At 43.2% G+C, this 20,158-nt stretch overlaps 1 long non-coding RNA gene across 1 annotated transcript in view; it reads left to right on the forward strand.

The window, feature by feature from the left end:
• The first annotated feature begins 5,916 nt into the window (after positions 1-5,916).
• Positions 5,917-20,158, forward strand: part of LOC106573804 (uncharacterized) — a 39,259-nt gene continuing 25,017 nt past the window's right edge. The window contains exons 1-2 of the long non-coding RNA XR_001321429.2: positions 5,917-5,963; positions 8,319-8,413. This is a non-coding gene — a long non-coding RNA (uncharacterized lncRNA). The remainder of the gene's footprint in view (positions 5,964-8,318; positions 8,414-20,158) is intronic.

Consider the following 20,158-nt stretch of genomic DNA (forward strand, 5'->3'; position numbering starts at 1 on the left):
AAACAGACACCATATTTACATAAGTATTCAGACTCTTTGCTATGAGACTCTAAATTGAGCTCAGGTGCATCCTGTTCCATTGATCATCCTTGATATGTTTCTACAAATTGACTGGAGTCCACCTGTGTTAAATTCAATTGATTGGGCATGATTTGGAAAGGCACACACCTGTCTATTTAAGGTTCAACCGTTGACAGTATATGTCAGAGCAAAAACAAAGCCATGAGGTCGAAGGACTTGTTCGTGGAGCTCCGAGACAGGATTGTGTCATGGCACAGATCTGGGGAAGGGTACCAAAACATGTCTGCAGCATTGAAGGTCCCCAAGAACACAGTGGTCTCCATCATTCTTAAACGGAAGAAGTTTGGAACTACCAAGACTCTTCCTAGCGCTGGTAGCCTGGCCAAACTGAGCAATTGGGGGAGAAGGGTCTTGATTAGGGAGGTGACCAAGAACCCAATGGTCACTGACAGAGCTCCAGAGTTCCTCTGTGGAGATGGGAGAATCTTCCAGAAGGACAACCATCTCTACAGCACCACCAATCAGGCCTTTATGGTAGAGTGACCAGACGGAAGCCACTCTTCGGTAAAAGGCACATGAAAGCCCACTTGGAGTTTGCCAAAAGTCACCTAAAGACTCTCACACAATGAAAAACAAGATTTTCTGGTCTGATGAAACTAATATTGAACTCTTTGGCCTGAATGCCAAGCGTCACATCTGGAGGAAACCTGGCACCATCCCTACAGTGAAGCGTGGCGGTGAAAGAATGTGAATGGAATCAGAATGTCTGTGTGTACATGTGGTAGTGATCAAGTGTTCATTATGGGCATCAACATCATGTTCTGACCGGACAACACTGTAGTGAGAACCTAAACCATTATCATGAGTTTATATTGGTTGAGGGAATTCACAGCCTACTGCTCAGTCGAGCTACAGATGGCCATTTTATTTCACTGGATTTAGCGACCAACAGTTTTTTTCACCTATTTTGTCACAGTTTTTTTTCATCTCTTACAGTACTTAGTCTATTTTAACAGCCATCTGTCAGTCTTGATGTCTATTCTCATCCCACACTCATCATATTTCTACACCAACACATATTACTCTCTTTCAGGGCCATGCACAGACCTTTGGAGGGCAGGTTCTAATTTTTTGGACTTACATTCATAGCTAGTTATCCAATGCTCTTCTAGAAACATTTCAACATATATTTTTTAGCATGGGCCTTTATTTTATGCAATTATAACCTGCTCAAAGAGAAGGCAAAGAGGGGTGGGCTATCAGCTGATCATAGCTAACGTAGATTATGTAAATCAGCTAGCCAGTTAGTTAGCTAGCTAGCTAGTTAGCTATGCTGTTGAAATAAACAAACTAGTATTGACATGTGATTGGAGTTTGTTCTGCTGCTGACATCTGCCTCGTAGGCCTACTAACAAACAGTCAAATTGAAACCTTCACTGTTCCTCACCATGAGATGACACATGCAACTCAAAAGGGAGCCACACTAGCTAATACACTGCCGATCGGCACCGGTAGCTTCTGCCTGCAGGACGAGTGCAATGCTCATTAGTTTGGGGCCAGAGAGGAGTGGGGGAATTTTCAGTGATTCAAAAATTAGAAATTAGCTAGTTTGATAGGCAATTCATTTAAATAACAAGAGAGAAAATGAACTAAAAGTGAGCAAAAAATGTGATAATTAAAAAGACCATAATTAAAAAATGCCAGCAATCTGAATGGTCAATTTTCTCATAGGATGGCAAAAGGGCAGGTTTTCAGGCACCCTTAGACCTTGATCTGTGAACGTGCCTGCTCTCTTTTTCCACTGCTCTCACATTCTGTTTAGCTTTCCCGTTTCATTGACCTTTCTATGACAACATTTTCTCTCTCTCTCTTTATATATTTCCTGCTCTCTCTCTTCTTGGCATGTCCTCAATGCTAAAAATTGAACATTACACAAGCTGCCTCCATAACATCATCATCATCATCATCTTCAGAGATCACTGAGTCTGTGTCCTCCAGCAAGCACGGAACATTTACCCCCTCACTGACGTTTCAAATCTTCCTCTAGCTGTGATTTTATCAATAACTACATTGTGGAAACAAATGAATGAGCATGCATCAGCCGTGCACTATTTCTCTCACATTTCCGTCCCACTGGAGGACAGTAGGTAGAGGCAGCAACAGAGACGGGGGAACTATGATTGAGTAAATTGATGCTTTTAGGAAAGAAAGTGGTATAGAAAACGTGATTCTAGTGGTAGCAGCAATGTGATCAAAGTGGCCGTGCAGTAGAGTCATTTCCTCTCAGACTGTAAGAGATTTAAATGTGCATATTTTTCCCAGTAAACCTCAGAGTGGGTGGCCTGATCAAAATAACAATATTACATGTTCCAACACATCCATTGTCATCCATTTGGAGTGCTCCTAAGCCTTGACTCAAAGTGTAGATGATGACAACAGGTAGAGGCAGGTTTTCAAACAGGACACGTCTTTCCTCTCCAAAACAACCTCCCTCTCCCTCTCTCTCTCTCTCTCTGCATAGGGTGTTGTGTCTGTGAAACCAATATTCTGATTTCTGTCATCATATGATGCTCTTGGCTGAACTCTCAAGCAATACCAAAACCTTTTAGAAAATAAATGTCTAGGATCCCCATGCACCTGGTGTAGAAGTAACAAATAATACAGTATGTCATATATGCGATATGAAGTAATGTCACTTTTCTGACATACAAGTAATGTCACCTATGCAACATATAAATACATGTCAGCTAAAGCAATAAATCAGAAATCGTTGTCCTCCCATCACCCCTTTCAACAATCCCACACCGTGATTTGATGAGTTTTTGCACACAATTGAGGACATGCCATTAATATTTCACAATGCTTTGATTCCCTATCAACAACGGATAGTATTGTATTCCCTCATTGTACATGTTATGAAACCTTCTGACTCATTACTAAAAGATCAACTCACATTGTGTTTGAGGTACATAAACCGTCTGATTGTATCATAATGGGTTCTAGGCAGTGTGAAAGAGCTAGAAATGTTCTGCCTTTTTGACTCAAAGCATATGAAAGGTGATTTTGATTTTTAGTGGACCTGTTTTTTTACACAGTCTCTTTGTTATTGGAGATAGTTCCTCCACGCTTAAAAGCCTTCTCGTCTTTATTCAAGACAAATTATTCTCACCCTGGTTCCACCACACTGTTGATTTCTATCAATACATGTTTTGGGGAACAATTTAGATTCCAGCCAGAATTCTTCACATGATTTTAAGGTGATTAATACAAATTAAAAAAATTATTCTCACGTAAAAAAGAGGTGTGTGGGTGGGGGTGGGGGGCTAGTAATCTTCAAGCTTCACAAAAGTGAAGCCATGCCAGTGTGAGCCTCAGAGCTGAATCGGTGCATTACTGGAGAACAGGGGCATCCTGTCACCCGTATGGTGCCAGGATAACAACATCTCCCTCAAGACAAAGGAGATATTTATTTATTATTATTTTAAAAATATTTTACCCCCTTTTTATGGTATCTAATTGGTAGTAGTTACAGTCTTGTCTCATCGCTGCAACTCCTCTATGGACTCGGGAGAGGCAAAGGTCGAGAGCCATGCATCCTCCGAAACACAACCCAACCAATCTGCACTGCTTCTTGACACAATGCCCATCCAACCCGGAAGCCAGCCGCACCAATGTGTCGGAAGAAACACCATACACCTGGCGACCGTGTCAGCGTGCACTGCGCCCAGCCCGCCACAGGAGTCGCTAGTGCGCAATGAGACAAGGATATCCCTGCCGGCCAAACCCTCCCCAATCCCGGACGATGCTGGGCCAATTATGCGCCGCCCCATGGGTCTCCTGGTCGCAGCCAGCTGTGACAGAGCCTGGACTCGAACCCAGAATCTCTAGTGGCACAGCTAGCACTGCGATGCAGTGCCTTAGACCACTGCGCCACTCGGGAGGCCACAAAGGAGATAATTAAGGACTATTTGAAAAGGAGGACCGAGTACACCCCCATTCTCATCGACGGGGCTGTAGAGTTCCAAGTTCCTTGGTGTCCACATCACCTACAAACTATCATGGTCCAAACACACCAAGACAGTCGTGAAGATGGCACGACGAAGCCAATTCCCCCTCAGGAGACTGAAAAGATTTGGCATGGGTCCTCAGATCCTCAAACAGTTCCACAGCTGCACCATCCTGACTGGTTGCATCACTGCCTGGTATGGCAGCTGCTCGGCCTCCAAAGGCACTACAGAGGGTAGTGCGTACGGCCCAGTACATCACTGGGGCCTAACTTCCTGCCATCCAGGACCTATATTCCAGGCGGTGTCAGAGGAAGACCCTAAAAATTGTCAAAGAGTCCAGCCACCCTCGTCATACAGTAGACTGTTCTCTCTGCTACCGCACGGGAAGCGGTACTGGAGCGCCAAGTCTAGGTCCAAAAAAGCTTCTTAACAGCTTCTACCCCCAAGCCATAAGACTCCTGAACAGCTAATCAAATGTCTACCAAGACTATTTGCATTGTCGTCGTCTCCCCCCCCCCCCTTTACACTGCTGCTACTCTGGTTATTATCTATGCATAGTCACTTTAACTCTACCGACATGTACATATTGCCTCAATTAGCTCAGCTAACCTGTACCTCACACATATAGCCTCGCTACTGTTATTTTACTGCTGCTCTTTAACTATTTGCTATTTTCTACTTATTTTTTACTTTACACTTATTTTTCTTAAAACGGCATTGTTGGTTAAGGGCTTGTAAGTAAGCATTTCACTGTATGGTACACCGGGATTGGGGAGGGCTTTTTTTCACTAAAAAGGTGCACCTGTTTTATTCGGTGCATAACATTTGATTTGATTTGATTATTATGTGGATGTGTGTCTGTGTCTGTGCCTGTGTGGGGCCTAGACAGCTGCCCTGGGGAATTCCTGATTCTACCTGGATTATGTTGAAGAGGCTCCCATTAAAACACACTATCTGTGTTCTGCTAGACAGGTAACTCTTTCTCCACAATATAGCAGGGGGTGTAACGTCATAACACATGCATTACCGTTCAAAAGTTTGGGGTCACTTCGAAATGTCCTTGTTTTTGAAAGAAAAGCACATTTTTGGTCCATTAAAATAACAAGATTTATCAGAAATACAGTGTAGACATTGTTAATGTTGTAAATGACTATTGTAGCTGGAAACTGCAGATTTTTTTATGGAATATCTACATAGGCGTACAGAGGCCCATTATCAGCAACCATCACTCCTGTGTTCCAATGGCACGTTGTGTTAGCTAATCCAAGTTGATCATATTAAAAGGCTAATAGATCATTAGAAAACCCTTTTGCAAATATGTTAGCACCGCTGAAAATGGTTGTGCTGACTAAAGAAGCAATAACACTGGCCTTCTTTAGACTAGTTGAGTATCTGGAGCATCAGCATTTGTGGGTTCGATTACAGGCTCAAAATGTCCAGAAACAAATAACTTTCTTCTGAAACTCGTCAGTCTATTCTTGTTCTGAGAAATGAAGGCTATTCCATGCGAGAAGTTGCCAAGAAACTGAAGATCTCGTACATCACTGTGCACTACTTCCTTCACAGAACAGCGCAAACTGGCTCTAACCAGAATAGAAAGAGGAGTGGGAGGCCCCGGTGGACAACTAAGCAAAAGGACAAGTACATTAGAGTGTCTAGTTTGAGAAACAGACACCTCAAAAGTCCTCAACTGGTAACTTCATTAAATAGTACCCACAAAACACCAGTCTCAAAATCAACAGTAAAGAGGCGACTCCGGGATACTGGCCTTCTAGGCAGGGTTGCAAAGAAAAAGACATATCTCAGACTGGCCAATAAAAAGAAAAGATTAAGATGCGCAAAAGAACACAGACACTGGACAGAGGAACTCTGCCTAGAAGGCCAGCATCCCGGAGTCGCCTCTTCACTGTTGAAATTGAGACTGGTGTTTTGCAGGTACTATTTAATTAAGCTGCCAGTTGAGGACTTGTGAGGTGGCGCTTCTCAATGCAGGATGTGGAAGAGGGGAGGGAAGCACACTCTGTAAACAGGAATAGGTGATTCACCGGTCACTGAGCTAGTAAGCTAAAGTTAGCTAGTTAGTCACAGAAATGTACGTTCAGCCTGTTAATTATTTCAGTCCGATTTGACTTATCTTACAAAGTCAGCATGGCTTAACATAGTTTATTTCGTTTTTGACCTCGACACTGTTGCTGGAAATATACTTTTATAGCTAACATGCTGGCGCTGCTAGCTAGCTAATGCTAACGATGCTAGCGAACCTCATATCTGGATGCCTCACTAGTTCCTGAGAGAGTGCTGCAAAGTCAACTTTGCTTTCAAACGTTGTAATCATCTGTAAAGTTGTTTTACATGTAATCATACAAGCTAGGTAGTTGTTTTGTTAAAAAAAGCCTGTTGTCATTCATTGGTTGTTTCTTTGGTGCTAAGCTACCACTAGCTAGCTAGGTAGATAATAATGTGATGTACATTAGGCTACAGTAACGTTACAGTATTACTGAACGACAGCAATATAGCCTTGTCGTTATTCGTTTGGTCCCTTGACAATATTATGTTATTTTTTACTTGGTAAAATAAGCTAATGGTTGTGTGCAATCTCACTAGATAGAATTGTGTGGTTTGGTGGCAGATTTTCAAAAGAATAGACATACAGTATATCATCATCAATTCTCAATCAGATGAGATTCACAGCTAACCCATATTGAATTTCATTCATTTATAAATGTGGACACAAATGATTGTTAATATTCCAATTCTCTAGGCCCTCCATTCCCAAACCTGAAGCCCCCTGTCCCCAGCAGGAAAGACCTGGAAAAAGTTTTGGCTTAAGTTACAAGCAATCTATCAAATGTATTTTATAAAGCCCTTTTTACATCAGCAGTTGTCAAAGTGCTTATACAGATACCCAGCCTAAAACCCCAAAGAGCAAGCAACGCATACGTAGAAGCACAATGTCTAGGAAAAACTCCCTAGAAAGGCAGAAACCTCTGAGGGTGGCCAGTCGTCTTCTGGCTGTGCTGGTGGAGATTATAGAAGTGTACAGCCATTTAGGTCAGATTATTCTTCAAGACGTTTAAACGTTCATAGATGACCAGCAGTGTCAAATAATAGAGGGTGCAATAGTTCAGCACCTCAGGAGTAAATGCCAGTTGGCTCTTCATAGCTGAGCATTTAGAGGTTGAGACAGTAGGTCCGGTAGAGAGAGACAGGATCAAACAGCAGGTCTTTGACAAGGTAGTACCTCCGGTGAGCCTTGAGCAGGTCGGGGTTCCATAGCTGCAGACAGAAACAGCAGAGACTGGATCAGCAGAATGATCAGGTGGACTGGAGACAGGGACAGCCAGGAGTCATCAGGCCAGGTAGTCCTGAGGCATAGTCCTAGAGCTCATGTCCTGCATCCTTTATTTAACATGAGTGTAGACTAAGCCCTTGAGGTTTGTAACTTGATGATGACATGATTTAGCGTACTTGTCAATCCAGATCTGAATATATGATATCCTTTTTACTGTACACTTGATAGTAATTTTTTCCAAAGCTAATCACTGGATGTCCTACTACAAGGATGTGGTCAGGTTGACACGTTTAAGTCATAATAACACAGAACACACACACATATCAGATTGCAAGGGCATGTACAATGAGCAGTTGGGAAAATAAAGTCTACTGCGTGGGTTGCCAGATACACACACAAACACAATTCATTTGTTGTATTTATTATGGATCCCCATTAGCTCCTGCCAAGACAGCAGTTAATCTTTTTTTTTTTTGAAATGTAACCTTTATTTAACTAGGCAAGTCAGTTACGAACAAATTCTTATTTTACAATGACGGCCTACCGGGGAACAGTGTGTTAACTGCCTTGTTCAGGGGCAGAAGACAGACTTTTACCTTGTCAGCTCGGGGATTTGATCCTTTCGGTTACAGGCCCATCGCTCTAACCACTAGGCTACCTGCCGCGCCAAAACTCTTCTTCGGGTCCAGCAAATTTAAGGCAGTTATACAATTTTAAAAACATTACAATACATTCACAACACATTAAGTGTGTGCCCTCAGGCCACTACTCTACTACCACATATCTACAACACAAAATCATTGTATACCTGTGTGTACAGTGCGTATGCTATGCATGTGTCTCTTCACAGTATTTGTATCTGTTTTTTAAATCAAATTTTACTGCTTGCATGAGTTACTTGATGTGGAATATAGTTCCATGTAGTCAGGGTCTGTTCTGTTTAGGTTAGTGTGTCGTCAAGGCTTTGTCATTAAAATTATATTGTGCCTATTTTTCAGATCTGCCAATCTGCTCGGTGGAGTGTTCCAGGCCTGGAGTGGCATGCTGGAACTTCCAGAGTCTTGTAGAGCTGAAGCAGTGTGATGTGGTCCAGGTATTTATCAAACACACGTATACACACTTACTCATTCACTCACTCTGTTATGTTGTATAATTATGTGCATACACTGGGTCTATCAAGACTGACAAAGCAGAGATGGGTGTCTGCTTTGTCAACACACACACACTCACACAAATTATCCACAATGTAAATAAGTTGTAAATACTTGTTTATCTACTCCTTCATATCCATTCTCAATATCTACTGTACATAATTACTCTAAATACCTCTCAAATCAAACTGTGATTGATTGTAGACTAATATTGTAAAAGACGCAAGGGGAAACCCTACTTCAAGTCTCAGAGCGAGTGACGTCACTGATCGAAACGCTATTAGCGCGCACCACCGCTAACTAACTAGCCATGTGTGTACAGTTTTAGGAAATTCTGTGTGCTTTTTTCTGAGTTGAAAAACATGCCTCCCACACACACATGTAACCGATGTGAAATGGCTAGTTAGTTAGCGGTGGTGCGCGCTTATAGCGTTTCAATCAGTGACGTCACTCGCTCTGAGACTTGAAGTAGGGTTTCCCCTTGCGTTGCAAGGGCCGCGGCTTTTGTGGCGCGATGGGTAATGATGCTTTGTGGGTGTCAGTTGTTGATGTGTGCAAGGGTCCCTGGTTCGAGCCCAGGTTGGGGCGAAGAGAGGGACGGAACCTACACTGTTACACACACACCCACACACAGATATTAGACTCAATGCAAATAAATTGTAATAACTTGTATATTTTATGTATGCTCCATTTTATTTGAGGAAAATATATGCAATAAAGTACATTCACAGTTAAAGCAGTGTCTTCGGTTTATTGGATATTTCTCTGAATACAATGTCGGCAGACCTGCAACCCTTGGACTGTGTGCAGGTTTTTTCATCTGGTGCTGAAAAATAGAGAGATGAGGAGACATAGGGAGGGAGGGGAGGAAGAGTGCAGTTTAAAGGTTTATTGTTAATAACTGACACAATTCTATAATGAATACATATTAGAATAATAATAATAATAATCTATAATAGAGTGACCAATAGTTACCAATAGTTGTGATTGTTTAGTGTTTTATTTACTCAACAAGTAGTGCCCCAAGAGGGAACGAACCGCGTCTCAAAAGCAACAGAAAAAACTTGTCACCAAAATTTCCGTTACGGCAATACACGACTGGCCCTTGTAGCCTCAACACACCTAGGCCTACAGTATGCTATTGATGGATTCAAGGGAATTTTTATTGATCTCAGATTCTCAGTGTCAAAGTAGCTTGTGATTTCGATCATTGGTGCGGTATTAAAAAAGATTCTTTCAAAGTTTCCAGTCATGTAGAATTTCATAAAAAGGCCAACATTTTCCCGGACCCTAGGCTACTAAAATGTTCCTCATGTGTAAATGCCTCTACTCTACTGCTTTATGCCACTACCCAAATGCGATGATATGCATGCAATGCTTTATTATAAAGGTGATTTTCTTTCTCATGCATTCCGGTACCTCAGAGCTCCCCAGGTCACCCCTCTCTCACACTCACTTTTTGTTCCAGCACCTCCCGATTTACAAATTATGGACTGGGTTTACCATTATCCAATTATTAAGAGGCTGAGGAACAAGGAACTAATATCTTGCAATCACTGTCCTAGAATTAAACGATTGAGTTAACCATAGCTCAGAGATGCACAGTTAGAGACCAAGCATATATTCTATGTGTATTCTTAATAACATTTACCATTAGACATTTCACCAAATAATAATTCATTGAATATTACTCAGAAATGTGACGACTACGGTTCATATCGATTTAAAAGTAGTCATATTTATTACAGTTAAGCAATAAGAATACAATTAACAAATGGTACATACCAGAAATCTTCATGATAAAAATAATACAAAACATCCTACGTCTTAACAGCATTGAAAATTCACCACTATGATAAACAAATGTACATCAGGAGATCGGTTAACCAATGACTCCATGATCAACGTTTAAACGCAGCTTTTATTCTTCCAAGAGCACCAAATCCCAGTATCTCCCATTGTCTGATTATTAACATAATATTTTGGGCCATGCAAAGTTAAAACAAAATGCATAAAACTTCACAATCATTCTCTAATTTAATCACCATACCTCATAACTGTATGATAAGAGCACACGCGTGTCGCTCGTCTTTTAACTATCCAGCGTCCGACGAACAGAATAACACACTTTCTCTGTAACAATTAATCCATAGCACTTAGCAGTACAATGAAACATAAAAAATGCATAGGTCTTTATGAACTCTTGAAACAATCCAAACATGACAATTTGGCCGAACCAGTGGAGGCGCTCAACAAGATAGTTGCCGTTTTCTTGGCCAGGTTGACTTCGACCTGGGAGTGTGCAAGATGGTAGCTGGTATGCTGCAGAAGCTCCTATACCATGGTCATGGAGTCCGTCAGCGACCATGGTGCTCTCCTCATAGGTGTCCTCCCACCAGGGTGGAACGTCAGTCTCCAGGGGTAGCCTACCTAGAATGCTCAGCTGTCCCATCGTGGAATCCTCCATCCAAAGGTCTGTCTTAACTGGACAGGTCAGACCCATCATCGGACCCCATTTCGTAAATTTGATGACACACTACTGTTTGTGAAAGACTTGGAAAGCATTCAAAATAGCAATACAGTGAAAGTACACACATCAACATAACATTCTGCAATGTATGAGAAATACAAATTATACACTAAATGTCTCATGAAGAGTTGTGAATAAAGTTTCACTATCATCAATATTGAAAATAGTCAACAAAGTTATCCCGTCAATTACCTGATCCAAACAGTTGACAATTTAGGGGACACATGACCTAGTTAGATGAAAGAAAAACAAGCAAAAAGAAACGCTAAAAAAATGTACCATCCAGCATCATTGCAAATCAAATTTTTAACAATATACGGTAATGAACAATTAGCCTACTCCTCCTCCTCCCTTTGAGAGTGATGAGTTTGGAAACAAATGAGAACACTCTAAAATGATCTGTATAGTGTTGAGCAAATACCTTTCCCACCCCTATGGTGCAGGAAGTAAATGATATCAATAAAATCCTAAGAATATTCAAGTCAAATAAACAATGCATGAAATTGGAAACTACATTGAATAGTAACACATGCATCTATGCTCTGTGAAATTTCCAATCAGTCAGTCAATATTTTGAAAAACTCAAATGAAACTATATTTCCATGTTCTCAGCTGTCACAAGCGTTGTAAGGGACAGACCAAGGCGCAGCGGGTATAGTGCTCATCTTCTTTCTTTAGTTAGAGAGAACACTCAAACAAAATAAACAAACGGCGAAACAGTTCCGTAAGGCACACAGGCTATACAGAAAACAACCACCCACAAACCCGAAGGAAAAAAGGGCTGCCTAATTATGACTTCCAATCAGAGACAACGAAAGACACCTGCCTCTGATTGGAAACCATACTCGGTCACACATAGAAAACAAACATAGAAAATGAAAACTAGAACAAATCCCCTCTAAATAAACCAACCCCAAAACACACAAAAACAACACCCCCTGCCACGCCCTGACCATACTACAATGACAAATGACCCCTTTACTGGTCAGGACGTGACATTACTACCCCCCCCCTCAAAAGGTGCAGACCCCAACTGCAACTCAAAACCAAAAAAAACACAAAAACAACCCCAAACCTAAAGGGAGGGAAGGGAGGGTGGCCACCGTCAACAACGGTTCCTGTGCTACACCCCCCCTTTGCCAATCCTCCCACTATGGAGATGGCTCTGGCTCTGGGCGTAGCTCCTGTTCTGAAGACTCTGGGCTGCAGACCACCGCTGAAGGCTCCTGGCTGCAGACCACCACTGAAGGCCCCGGGCTGAGAGGCGTCGCTGGAGGCCCCGGGCTGAGGGGCGTCGCTGGAGGCCCCGGGTTGAGGGGCGTCGCTGGAGGCTCCGGGCTGAGGGGCGTCGCTGGAGGCTCCGGGCTGAGGAGCGTCACTGGAGGCTCCGCGCTGAAGAGCATCTCTGTAGGTTCCGGAGTGGGGACCTTCGCTGCAGGCTCCGTGCCATGGGTCATCACTACTGGTTCCGCGTCATGGATACTCACTGGAGGCTTTGTGCCATGGATCATCACTGGAGGCTCCGGGCCATGGGTTATCACTGGAGGCTTCGTGCCATGGATCATCCCTACAAGCTCCGGGCCATGGATCATCACTGGAGGCTTTGTGCCTTGGATCATCCCTACGGGCTCCGGGCCATGGATCATCACTGGAGGCTTCGTGCCATTAATTAACACTACAGGCTCCAGGCCATGGATCATCACTGGAGGCTTCATGCCATAGATTATCGCTGGAGACGTCGGACCATTGACCATCATTAGAGGCTTCGTTCGGGGCACTGGAACTGGTCTCACCGGACTGGGGAGACGTACTTCGGACCGCGTGCTCACAGCAGGCACCGGTCTATGGTGGCGCACTGGAGGTCTGCTTCGTGGGGCTGGCATAGGAGGCGCCAGGCTAGTCACACACACCTTCAGGCTAGTGCGGGGAGCAGGAACAGGACGTGCTGGGCTCTGGTGACGCACTGGAGGTCTGCTACGTGGGACTGGCATAGGAGGCGCCAGGCTAGTACCACATACCTTCGGGCTAGTGCGGGGAGCAGGAACAAACAAACAACAAACAAACAAACAAATTTATTTTTATATAGCCCTTCGTACATCAGCTGATATCTCAAAGTGCTGTACAGAAACCCAGCCTAAAACCCCAAACAGCAAGCAAAGCATGTGAAAGAAGCACGGTGGCTAGGAAAAACTCCCTAGGAAAAACTCCATAGAAAGGCCAAAAACCTAGGAAGAAACCTAGAGAGGAACCAGGCTATGAGGGGTGGCCAGTCCTCTTCTGGCTGTGCAGGGTGGATATTATAACAGAACATGGTCAAGATGTTAAAATGTTAAAATGTTCATAAATGACCAGCATGGTCAAATAATAATAATCATAGTAGTTGTCGAGGGTGCAACAAGCACGTCCGGTGAACAGGTCAGGGTTCCATAGCCACAGGCAGAACAGTTGAAACTGGAGCAGCAGCACGGCCAGGTGGACTGGGGACAGCAAGGAGTCATCATACCAGGTAGTCCTGAGGCATGGACCTAGGGCTCAGGTCCTCCGAGAGAAAGACAGAAAGAGAGAATTAGAGAGAGCATATTTAAATTCACACAGGACACCGGATAAGACAAGAGAAATACTCCAAATGTAACAGACTGACCCTAGCCCCCCGACACATAAACTACTGCAGCATAAATACTGGAGGCTGAGACAGGAGGGATCAGAAGACACTGTGGCCCCATCCGATGATACCCCCGGACAGGGCCAAACAGGCAGGATATAACCCCACCCACTTTGCCAAAGCACAGCCCCCACACCACTAGAGTGATGTCTCCAACCACCAACTTACCGTCCTAAGACAAGGCCGAGTATAGCCCACAACGATCTCCGCCATGGCACAACCCAAGGGGGGGGGGCGCCAACCCAGACAGGAAGACCACGTCAGTGACACAACCCACTCAAGTGACGCACCCCTCCCATGGACGGCATGGAAGAACACCAGTAAGCCAGTGACTCAGCCCCTGTAATAGGGTTAGAGGCAGAGAATCCCAGTGGAAAGAGGGGAACCGGCCAGGCAGAGACAGCAAGGGCGGTTCGTTGCTCCAGCCTTTCCGTTCACCTTCACACTCCTGGGCCAGACTATACTTAATCATAGGACCTACTGAAGAGATAAGTCTTCAGTAAAGACTTAAAGGTTGAGACTGAGTCTGCGTCTCTCACATTGGTAGGCAGACCATTCCATAAAAATGGAGCTCTATAGGAGAAAGCCCTACTTCCAGCCGTTTGCTTAGAAATTCTAGGGACAATTAGGAGGCCTGCGTCTTGTGACCGTAGCGTACGTGTAGGTATGTACGGCAGGACCAAATCGGAAAGATAGGTAGGAGCAAGCCCATGTAATGCTTTGTAGGTTAGCAGTAAAACCTTGAAATCAGCCCTTGCCTTAACAGGAAGTCAGTGTAGGGAGACTAGCACTGGAGTAATATGATCAAATTTTTTGGTTCTAGTCAGGATTCTAGCAGCCGTATTTAGCACTAACTGAAGTTTGTTTAGTGCTTTATCCGGGTAGCCGGAAAGTAGAGCATTGCAGTAGTCCAGCCTAGAAGTAACAAAAGCATGGATTAATTTTTCTGCGTCATTTTTGGACAGAAAGTTTCTGATTTTTGCAATGTTTCGTAGATGGAAAAAAGCTGTCCTTGAAACAGTCTTGATATGTTCTTCAAAAGAGAGATCAGGGTCCAGAGTAACGCCGAGGTCCTTCACAGTTTTATTTGAGACGACTGTACAACCATCCAGATTAATTGTCAGATTCAACAGAAGATCTCTTTGTTTCTTGGGACCTAGAACAAGCATCTCTGTTTTGTCCGAGTTTAAAAGTATAAAGTTTGCAGCCATCCACTTCTTTATGTCTGAAACACAGGCTTCTAGCGAGGGCAATTTTGGGGCTTCACCATGTTTCATTGAAATGTACAGCTGTGTGTCGTCCGCATAGCAGTGAAATTTAACATTATGTTTTCGAATGACATCCCCAAGAGGTAAAATATATAGTGAAAACAATAGTGGTCCTAAAACAGAACCTTGAGGAACACCGAAATGTACAATTGATTTGTCAGAGGACAAACCATTCACAGTGACAAACTGATATCTTTCCGACAGATAAGATCTAAACCAGGCCAGAACTTGTCCATGTAGACCCATTTGGGTTTCCAATCTCTCCAAAAGAATGTGGTGATCGATGGTATCAAAAGCGGCACTAAGATCTAGGAGCACGAGGACAGATGCAGAGCCTCGGTCTGACGTCATTAAAAGGTAATTTACCACCTTCACAAGTGCAGTCTCAGTGCTATGATGGGGTCTAAAACCAGACTGAAGCGTTTCGTATACATTGTTTGTCTTCAGGAAGGCAGTGAGTTGCTGTGCAACAGCTTTTTCTAAAATTTTTGAGAGGAATGGAAGATTCGATATAGGCCGATAGTTTTTTATAATTTCTGGATCAAGATTCGGCTTTTTCAAGAGAGGCTTTATTACTGCCACTTTTAGTGAGCTTGGTACACATCCGGTGGATAGAGAGCCGTTTATTATGTTCAACATAGGAGGGCCAAGCACAGGAAGCAGCTCTTTCAGTAGTTTAGTTGGAATAGGGTCCAGTATTATTTTCATCATTGTGTCAAGAGATATAGTACTAAAACACTTTAGTATCTCCCTTGATCCTAGGTCCTGGCAGAGTTGTGTAGAGTCAGGACAATGGAGCTTTGGAGGAATACCCAGATTTAAAGAGGAGTCTGTAATTTGCTTTCTAATGATCATGATCTTTTCCTCAAAGAAGTTCATAAATTTATTACTGCTGAAGTGAAAGCCATCCTCCATTTGCGAAGGCTGCTTTTTAGTTAGCTTTGCGACAGTATCAAAAAGAAATTTCGGATTGTTCTTATTTTCCTCAATTAAGTTGGAAAAATAGGATGATCGAGCAGCAGTGAGGGCTCTTCGATACTGCACGGTACTGTCTTTCCAAGCTAGTCGGAAGACTTCCAGTTTGGTGTGGCGCCATTCCCGTTCCAATTTTCTGGAAGCTTGCTTCAGAGCTCGTGTATTTTCTGTATACCAGGGAGCTAGTTTCTTATGACAAATGTTTTTAGTTTTTAGGGGTGCAACTGCATCTAGGGTATTGCGCAAGGTTAAATTGAGTTCCTCGGTTAGGTGGTTAACTGATTTTTGTCCTCTGACGTCCTTGGGTAGGCAGAGGCAGTCTGGAAGGGCATCAAGGAATCTTTGGGTTGTCTGAGAATTTATAGCACGTCTTTTAATGCTCCTTGGTTGGGGTCTGAGCAGATTATTTGTTGCAATTGCAAACGTAATAAAATGGTGGTTCTATAGTCCAGGATTATGAGGAAAAACATTAAGATCCACAACATTTATTCCATGGGACAAAACTAGGTCCAGAGTATGACTGTGGCAGTGAGTAGGTCCAGAGACATGTTGGACAAAACCCACTGAGTCGATGATGGCTCCGAAAGCCTTTTGGAGTGGGTCTGTGGACTTTTCCATGTGAATGTTAAAGTTACCAAAAATTAGAATATTATCTGCTATGACTACAAGATCCGATAGGAATTCAGGGAACTCAGTGAGGAACACTGCATATGGCCCAGGAGGCCTGTAAACAGTAGCTATAAAAAGTGAGTGAGTAGGCTGCATAGATTTCATGACTAGAAGCTCAAAAGACGAAAACGTCATTGTTTTGTTTTTTTGTAAATTGAAATTTGCTATCGTAAATGTTAGCAACACCTCCGCCTTTGCCGGATGCACGGGGGTATGGTCACTAGTGTAACCAGGGGGTGAGGCCTCATTTAACACAGTAAATTCATCAGGCTTAAGCCATGTTTCAGTCAGGCCAATCACATCAAGATTATTATCAGTGATTAGTTCATTGACTATAACTGCCTTGGAAGTGAGGGATCTAACATTAAGTAACCCAATTTTGAGATGTGAGGTATCACAATCTCTTTCAATAATGGCAGGAATGGAGGAGGTCTTTATACTAGTGAGATTGCTAAAGCGAACACCGCCATTTTTAATTTTGCCCAACCTAGATCGAGGCACAGACACGGTCTCAATGGGGAAAGCTGAGCTGACTACGCTGACTGTGCTAGTGGCAGACTCCACTAAGCTGGCAGGCTGGCTAACAGCCTGCTGCCTGGCCTGCACCCTATTTCATTGTGGAGCTAGAGGAGTTAGAGCCCTGTCTATGTTCATAGATAAGATGAGAGCACCCCTCCAGCTAGGATGGAGTCCGTCACTCCTCAACAGGCCAGGCTTGGTCCTGTTTGTGGGTGAGTCCCAGAAAGAGGGCCAATTATCTACAAATTCTATCTTTTGGGAGGGGCAGAAAACAGTTGAGTTGTGAGACTCTGCTGTAGAGCTCATCACTCCCCCTAACTGAACAGGGCGTACTGGGCTATGGTGGCGCACGCGGAGCAGGCACAGTGTCCACTGGGTCTTGGAGGCGCACTGGAGGTCTGGAGCACACGCCCTGCACAACCTGCCCTGGCTGGATACTCAACTCCGCTCGATCACTGCGGGGTGCAGGCACAGTTCGCACCGGCCTTTGTATGCGCCCTGACAACACAGTGCGCGTCACCGCAAAATACGGTGTCTGCTCCATCACTTGCTCCTCATAGTAAGCCTGGGAAGTTGTCTCAGGACTCCCTCCTGACCCTATTCCATTTGCACAACAGCATGTGAAATTTATTGTCAATCAGTGTTGCTTCCTAAGTGGACAGATTAATTTCACAGAAGTGTGATTGACTTGGAGTTACATTGTGTTGTTTAAGTGTTCCCCTTTATTTTTTTGAGCAGTGTACAACGGGTGGGTCTAATCCTGAATGCTGAAAGGTTAAAGCCGCATTCCAGCCGCTGTCTATTTCACAAGTTACCACCGGCTAAATCTATGACTTTGAATTGCCTATTTATTCTGTTCCATCTCACTGCGCAATCCACTGTCTCATCAAACCTGCCAGGAAATGTATAAACTTGATCTCCGCAATAAAGCGCATCTAGACATTATCGCCCATTTCTTTTAGACTAGCATTTGGTTTTCAACAGCAGAGATTTGGATAAACCTTGCTGTCTTTCTCTCCGACCTATTCAATATTGTTTCAATATTGAATTGCGATCTCCACCGTCCCATATAAAGTGAATGTGTCTGAACGACACTGACAGCAAATTAAACTGGTTGCTATAGCAACATACAAAACTTTATATTTTTTAGTTATGGTAATCAACTGATGATTTGATCAAAACAGATAAGAAAGGGCTTACATCTGATTTGATTAGGTAGGAAATTCTTAATTACTGGCAATATATTGGCATGCATAAGAAAACATCAAAGAAGATGTTAATCCTAAAGCTTGTGTTTTTACTTGGAAAGAATGAACTGCGACACAGCAAACTAGCGTTGAACATGCTTGTTACGACTGTGAAGTCCCAGAGGACATCAGAACGCAAAATAGTTGCAATTAGAACTTCAAGCATGTGAAAAAGAGCACAGAGAGATTTGTTAGAACAGAGCACAAACGCTCCAAATTGATTTGTCTGTCTAGGATACAGATAGCGGGATGGACCCACAGTTAGTCCAACCTACAAGTGTTGTATGCATGTCCAAGCTGCTCTCTGGTGTGCTTGGCAGCTCACAAAACATTGTGATATTTGTAAAAGGGAAGTGCCCCTGTGACAGCAATTTTGGACCCCTTTGTGGCCCCCCTAAATGTGGAGTATGAAATAATTTTTACATAACAAATTTTTGCTATCGTTCTTTTTTTACATCCGTTATTAGACAGAAAATGCAAATAAATTGTTGAATGATTATGAACATGGTCTTTTGCCTGCTAATGCCTGCAATGCAGTGAAGAAAACGATATGACAACAATAACGTCTAATGTAACTGGCCCCTCTAACAGTACAACTGGCTCCAGCTTGGCCCCCCCAGTTGAAATGGTCTAGAACCGCCACTGCCCGCCACATGGAGTCGTTAGAGCACGATGAGCCAAGTAAAGACCCGCAGCCAATCCCTCCCCTAACCCGGACGATGCTGGACAATTGTGCACCGACCTATGGAACTCCCTGTCACGGCCGTTTGTGACACAGCCTGGTATCGAACACGGGTCTGTAGTGCGCCACTCGGGAGGACCCTCCTAATAGTGTTTTATTGTTATTGTGATGGGTCTGATGGTCCAGTTGTGTGGTATTCATGGGCCCCTGAGTCATTGTGCTGGGTATGTAAAATCAAATAAAAATAAATGTGGACATATGCTTTGGAAACAACAGGTGTAGACTAACAATGAATTCCTTATTTACTGGCACTTACCAACAATGCAGAGAGAAAAAAAAATATATAAAAATAATAACACTTGGCTATATAAAAGGGATACCATTACCGAGTCAATGTGCAGGGATATGAGGAAACCGAGGTAGATACTAGTGGGAGCTGCTGAGTGGAGAACGACTCATGATAATGCCACCAACCTCTTGAGGTTGATACAGTAACTTCCGAAAGTCTTCATACCCCTTGACTTATTCCACATTTTGTTTTGTTATAACCTTGACATGAAAATATATTAACTAGATTTTTTTTCTCACTCATCTACACACAATAACCCATAATAACAAAGTGAAAACATGTTTTTAGAAATGTTTGCAAATACAGACATTTGCCTGTGCTTAGCTCCATTCCGTTTTTATTTTATCTTGAAAAACTTCTCAGTCCTTAATGATTACAAGCATACCCATAACATGATGCAGCCACCACTATGCTTGAAAATATGTAGAGTGGTATTCAGTCATGTATCATATTGTATTCAGGACAAAATGAAATTGCTGTTGAATAGTTATTGACTCAAGACATTTCAGCTTTTCCTCAGGAGGCGCAGACTGAGGAGTATTTCTGTCTGTAATAAAGCCCTTTTGTGGGGAAAAACTCATTCTGATTGGCTGGGCTACCCCATTGCTGCGCCTCTGCCCAAATCCATAAATTAGGGCCTAATGAATTTATTTCAATTTATTGATTTTCTTATATGAACTGTAACTCAGTAAAACCGTTGAAATTGTTGCATGTTGCGGAAGCTTACAAGAAATCCTGCTATGCGTGTGCGACGGACCATCAAACAGGAAAAGCGTCAATACAGGG

This window comes from Salmo salar, chromosome ssa16 (assembly GCF_905237065.1).
Source record: "Salmo salar chromosome ssa16, Ssal_v3.1, whole genome shotgun sequence".
NCBI lineage: Eukaryota > Metazoa > Chordata > Actinopteri > Salmoniformes > Salmonidae > Salmo > Salmo salar.